Source organism: Podarcis liolepis (genome assembly GCF_965112155.1).
Source record: "Podarcis liolepis genome assembly, chromosome: 4".
Taxonomy (NCBI): domain Eukaryota; kingdom Metazoa; phylum Chordata; class Lepidosauria; order Squamata; family Lacertidae; genus Podarcis; species Podarcis liolepis.
The window spans coordinates 10,623,413-10,630,387 of record NC_139558.1 but is presented as its reverse complement, the minus strand read 5'-3'; positions in this window follow the sequence as shown (position 1 = coordinate 10,630,387).

Here is a 6,975-nt window from a genome sequence, read left to right as displayed (position 1 = left end):
TGCAGAACGTCAGTTTTTTGCTGAAATTCTGACCGCGCGGCTTAGGGTTTTTTTTCAAAAAAAAGTTGTTCAGACGTCGAGGGCTAATTTCATTTCCGATGATAAAAACCCATCTGTTTCCACCAAAAAACCTTTCGGGGGTTATTTTGCAACAGTTTGGCACCATTTCTGAGTGAATTGCAGAACGTCAGATTTTTGCTGAAATTCTGACCGCGCGGCTTAGGGTTTTTTTCAAAAAAAAGTTGTTCAGACGTCGAGGGCTAATTTCGTTTCCGGTGATAAAAACCCATCTATTTTCACCGAAAAAGCTTTCAGGGGATCGTTTGCAACAGTTTGGCACCATTTTTGAGTCAATTGCAGAACGTCAGATTTTTTTCTGAAATTCTGACCGCGCGGGCTTAGGGTTTTTTCAAAAAAAAGTTGTTCCGAGTTCAATGGCTAATTCTGTTTTCGATGATAAAAACCCATCTGTTTCCACCGAAAAACCTTTCAGGGGATCGTTTGCAACAGTTTGGCACCATTTCTGAGTGAATTGCAGAACGTCAGATTTTTTCTGAAATTGTGACCGCGCGGCTTAGGGTTTTTTTCAAAAAAAACTTGTTCAGAGGTCGAGGGCAAATTCTTTTTCCAATGATAAAAACCCATGTGTTTCCACCAAAAAACCTTTCGGGGGTTATTTTGCAACAGTTTGGCACCATTTCTGAGTGAATTGCAGAACGTCAGATTTTTGCTGAAATTGTGACCGCGCGGCTTAGGGTTTTTTTCAAAAAAAAGTTGTTCAGACGTCGAGGGCGAATTCCGTTTCCGATGATAAAAACCCATCTGTTTCCACCGAAAAACCTTTCAGGGGATCGTTTGCAACAGTTCGGCACCATTTCTGAGTGAATTGCAGAACGTCAGCTTTTTGCTGAAATTGTGACCGCGCGGCTTAGGGTTTTTTTTCAAAAAAAAAGTTGTTCAGACATCGAGGGCTAATTCCATTTCCGATGATAAAAATCCATCTGTTTCCACCGAAAAACCTTTCAGGGGATCGTTTGCAACAGTTCGGCACCATTTCTGAGTGAATTGCAGAACGTCAGTTTTTTGCTGAAATTGTGACCGCGCGGCTTAGGATTTTTTTCAAAAAAAAGTTGTTCAGACGTCGAGGGCTAATTCCGTTTCCGATGATAAAAACCCATTTGTTTCCACCGAAAAACCTTTCAGGGGATCGTTTGCAGCAGTTTGGCACCATTTCTGAGTGAATTGCAGAACGTCAGATTTTTTCTGAAATTGTGACCGCGCGGCTTAGGGTTTTTTTTCAAAAAAAGTTGTTCAGACGTCGAGGGCTAATTCCGTTTCCGATGATAAAAACCCATTTGTTTCCACCGAAAAACCTTTCAGGGGATCGTTTGCAGCAGTTTGGCACCATTTCTGAGTGAATTGCAGAACGTCAGATTTTTGCTAAAATTGTGACCGCGCGGCTTAGGGTTTTTTTCAAAAAAAAGTTGTTCAGACGTCGAGGGCTAATTCCGTTTCCGATGATAAAAACCCATCTGTTTCCACCGAAAAACTTTTCAGGGGATCGTTTGCAACAGTTTGGCACCATTTCTGAGTCAATTGCAGAACGTCAGTTTTTTGCTGAAATTCTGACCGCGCGGCTTAGGGTTTTTTTTCAAAAAAAAGTTGTTCAGACGTCGAGGGCTAATTTCGTTTCCGATGATAAAAACCCATCTGTTTCCACCGAAAAACCTTTCAGGGAATCGTTTGCAACACTTTGGCACCATTTTTGAGTGAACTGCAGAACGTCAGATTTTTTCTGAAATTGTGACCGCGCGGCTTAGGGTTTTTTTTCAAAAAAAAATTGTTCAGACGTTGAGGGCTAATTTCGTTTCCGGTGATAAAAACCCATCTATTTTCACCGAAAAAGCTTTCAGGGGATCGTTTGCAACAGTTTGGCACCATTTTTGAGTCAATTGCAGAACGTCAGATTTTTTTCTGAAATTGTGACCGCGCGGCTTAGGGTTTTTTCAAAAAAAAGTTGTTCCGAGTTCGAGGGCTAATTCTGTTTCCGATGATAAAAACCCATCTGTTTCCACTGAAAAACCTTTCAGGGGATCATTTGCAACAGTTTGGCACCATTTCTGAGTGAATTGCAGAACGTCAGATTTTTTCTGAAATTGTGACCGCCCGGCTTAGGGTTTTTTTCAAAAAAAACTTGTTGAGAGGTCGAGGGCAAATTCTTTTTCCAATGATAAAAACCCATGTGTTTCCACCAAAAAACCTTTCGGGGGTTATTTTGCAACAGTTTGGCACCATTTCTGAGTGAATTGCAGAACGTCAGATTTTTGCTGAAATTGTGACCGCGCGGCTTAGGTTTTTTTTCAAAAAAAAGTTGTTCAGACGTCGAGGGCTAATTCCATTTCCAATGATAAAAACCCATCTGTTTCCACCGAAAAACCTTTCAGGGGATCGTTTGCAACAGTTTGGTACCATTTCTGAGTGCATTGCAGAATGCCACTACCGAAATTCAGGAGGGGGTGGGGTTGCGGGCTCACGACTCCGCCCACACTCCCGCGAGGCCGGCCCCAGCCTCGCGGGAGCCGGGGATTCCCTTCATTAGCATACCCACGCCCTGCCAGCCAATCGGCTGGCGGCGGGGGCGGTTCTTCTAGGGCCATTTAAGGTCGGGGCAGCCCTCGGCTCGCCCCTTTTCCTGCTTCTCCCACGCGGTTTCCCACCCTCCCGCCCTTTAGGTTTGCCCTTGACTTTGCTATGGGTTTCGACTGGTCGCCGCAAGGGGCCTGGTAGGAGTTTTTCCATTTGGCTAATTGGCTGGAATTTGAAGCCACTTGGTTTTTTCGCCTACCTCGTAGCAAAACATCACAACTCTGGGTTTTGGCGGTAGGCATTGGCAGGGGTATTGTCATGCAGATGAGATCGGGGGGGAGGAGCGCCATCACCTCCCCCCAAGGCTTGGAGGGTAGTTCGTTAAAGGACTCCGTGGGGCGTCGCCTCGTCCGAAACCTACGGAGGCTAGGGCCTAAAGCGCGCCCCCGAGCGGTAACCCCTCGGGGAGCACCTAGGGATATGCATCTCGGGTGGCTCCCCCTGTTGGTGCTTAACCCTCACCGGTTAGACCGGTTAGTCTGGTAGGGCCAATGCCTAAAGCCAATACCTCTCTTGCCTGTAATCAATAAAGTTGTGGCCATTTTCGCCCAATTAACCTAAATTCTGGTGTCCTGTGTCTTCATTTATCCACACGTGGCGGGGGAGGGTATAGCCACGCAACTTCAGATTTTTGCTGAAATTGTGACCGCGCGGCTTAGGGGTTTTTTCAAAAAAAAGTTGTTCAGACGTCGAGGGCTAATTCCGTTTCCGATGATAAAAACCCATCTGTTTCCACCGAGAAACCTTTCAGGGGATCGTTTGCAGCAGTTTGGCACCATTTCTGAGTGAATTGCAGAACGTCAGATTTTTGCTGAAATTGTGACCGCGCGGCTTAGGGTTTTTTTCAAAAAAAAGTTGTTCAGACGTAGAGGGCTAATTCCGTTTCCGATGAAAAAAACCCATCTGTTTCCACCGAAAAACCTTTCAGGGGATCATTTGCAGCAGTTTGGCACCATTTCTGAGTGAATTGCAGAACGTCAGATTTTTGCTGAAATTGTGACCGCGCGGCTTAGGGTTTTTTTCAAAAAAAAGTTGTTCAGACCTCGAGGGCTAATTCTGTTTCCGATGAGAAAAACCCATCTGTTTCCACCGAAAAACTTTTCAGGGGATCGTTTGCAACAGTTTGGCACCATTTCTGAGTGAATTGCAGAACGTCAGTTTTTTGCTGAAATTCTGACCGCGCGGCTTAGGGTTTTTTTTCAAAAAAAAGTTGTTCAGATGTCGAGGGCTAATTCCGTTTCCGATGATAAAAATCCATCTGTTTCCACCGAAAAACCTTTCAGGGGATCGTTTGCAACAGTTTGGCATTTTTGAGTGAATTGCAGAACATCAGATTTTTGCTGAAATTGTGACAGCGCGGCTTAGGGCTTTTTTCAAAAAAAAGTTGTTCAGACGTCGAGGGCTAATTCCGTTTCCGATGATAAAAACCCATCTGTTTCCACCGAAAAACCTTTCAGGGGATCGTTTGCCACAGTTTGGCACCATTTCTGAGTGAATTGCAGAACGTCAGATTTTTGCTGAAATTGTGACCGCGCTGCTTTAGGGGTTTTTTCAAAAAAAAGTTGTTCAGACGTCGAGGGCAAATTCTGTTTCCAATGATAAAAACCCATCTGTTTCCACCGAAAAAGCTTTCAGGGGATCGTTTGCAACAGTTTGGCACCAATTTTGAGTGAATTGCAGAACGTCAGATTTTTGCTGAAATTGTGACCGCGCGGCTTAGGGCTTTTTAAAAAAAAAGTTGTTCAGACGTCGAGGGCTAATTCTGTTTCCGATAATGAAAACCCATCTGTTTCCACCGATAAACCTTTCAGGGGATTTAATAACGTCAGATTTTTCCTAAATTGTGAATCACCTGGAAGAATTTCTAAGCAGATCCTAAACAGACCCTGCTAATAAACCCACCAGATTGGATATGAACCCCTGGGAAATAGGATTTGCAGAAGGAAATAGGCCCCTTGATTCAATCCAACAGGATGGTTCTCACCAGAAGCACCAATGCCTTCCCTTCCTTCTAACAACAGCAAAAGAAAAACCTCTGTCTAGAGATGCTTAGAAACCATAGGCCAGTTTATACAACCAGTAGAAAAACTGGGCTGTACAACTTCAGGCTGCAGGTAGCAAGGGTGTATTGCATGTTCACAACCGCTGCTCACAGACAACTAACATGACAGGGACAGTTTTCTTCCACCACCTTCTCCCCAACAAACTTTCTTCTTCTATGAGCAGCACTTACCGTTATGGTGCAGCAAGCATTCAGATATTAAAATCTTGTGTTTGATCTGATGATAGAAAAATGGTTCTAGGTTTCATCACTTCATATTTTCTGGAACAGCTGAAAATTCCTAAAGTGGTACAATTTAGGCAGAGGTGCCTAGCGGGTGGGGGGAGCTAAGATTTACTGCATTATTAAAAAGCTGATGGAACTAGACCTTTCTTCTACCATCTGTGACTGGATTAAAGACTTTCTGAGGACACAAACAGTGAGGATTGGGCCTGTTACATCTACCTCCCTGAAGTTCAGCACTGGCACCCCGCAGGGATGTGTGCTGAGTCCCTATCTGTACTTGTTGTATACATATGACTGTATTTCATCTGATCCATCCACTGTAATTATTAAGTTTGCAGATGATACTACCATAATGGGTCTAATTACAGGTGGAGATGAATCAGGGTACAGGGGGGAGGTTCAAAAAGTATCTACATGGTGCTTAGAGAATAACTTGCACCTAAATATTAGCAAGACAAAGGAGATGGCGTTAGACTTTCAGAGGAAGAGAGGGGAACTAGCCCCGTTGTATATCGGGGTGTGTGTGTGGAGAGAGTCTCCTCCTTTAAATTCCTGGGAGTTTACCTTAGTGAAGACCTCACTTGGAAAAACAATATAACTCAGGTGTTTAGGAAGGCCCAACAGGGACTCCATTTTCTCAGGGTCTTGCAAAATAACAATGTTAAACAACAATTGATGACCTTCTACCGGTCCACAACAGAAAGTGTCCTCTCATATTGTATCACAGTGTGGTACGTTGGCTTGACAGCCATGGACAGAAAGTCTTTACAGAGGGTGGTGAACACAGCACATGATATCATGGGCTGTCCCCTGAGCCCACTAGATGACATCGCAAGGGATTGTTGCCTTAGGAGAGCGAGAAAAATTCTCATGGACGATTCACATCCTGGCCAGCACCTCTTTAATCTTCTGCCCTCAGGCAGGAGATATAGAAATATAATCAGTCGTACCAACAAGCTAGAAAACAGTTTCTATCTGTGGGTTGTTAGGCTGCTGAACGGAAAATAATATAGTGCAACTGACTTTCGGGGTTGGTGTGTTGTGCGACAAGCACACAGAGTGCAATGAGATTGATGCAGTTTGATATGTTATTTTCACTAATGTAAGTGTTTGGGGTTTTGTTTTGTTTTTGCACATTTTAAATATATGCAATTTGGTTTTACACATTACTTGGCTGGACAGCTGACTTGAAAAATTCAGAGAATTGCACATATGGTCTCAGAAATGATGACTTAGGTAGGTTCACCTTTAAATGCAAATTGAATCAATTTTCTCCCCCACCCCTGGACAAAGTGCAGACATGGAAACATTTATCAGTGGCTGCTAGCTAAATAAAACACCCAAGTTTAAAAGGCAATAATTTCTAGAGTTGCCACCCCCTGCCATTGCAGCAAGTGTCTTTACTACTTTTTGTGTTACTTTTGTTCTTATTGTAATTATGTTGTAATCTCCATTTCCCACTTTTAGATGACAAAAAGGTAAAGGTAGAGGGAAACTGACTAAGAGGGGAATGTGAGAACTGACCTTCAGGCATGCTTTTAAAGCCCCGTGATGGCCTGTTGGCTTGAGACATCAAACTGATTGAGAATGCAGTGTTGGACGATGACTTTTTGCCTGAGGAGAACAATTTACATAATATACAGCAGTGCTGTCCAGCTTCCAAGAGACTGCGATCTACAACCACTATAAAAAAGCTGGCAGTGATCCACTCAGAGTTGGACAGGCCTGATATACAGATTGCGGTGCGGGCAGCATGAAAAATTCAACCGCTCCCATCTTCTCAGCCAAATACCCTCTCAAGTTGTTCTCCTCATCCAGCTCTCTGGGCCTTGTTTGTGTGTTGGAGATGGACTCAGACGAGCCAACAGGAACGGAGCTCAGGTGTATTTATCACCTTTGACCCCTGGGGCATGAGAGGTTAATTACCATTTTCTTTGCAAGACATCGGCTGTTGCTTTTTATTTGTACAAACTTGTTTGAACACCATGCAAAAAAGAAGGAAAAAACCCACTACCACAGATACATCCCTAGGAGCACTTATC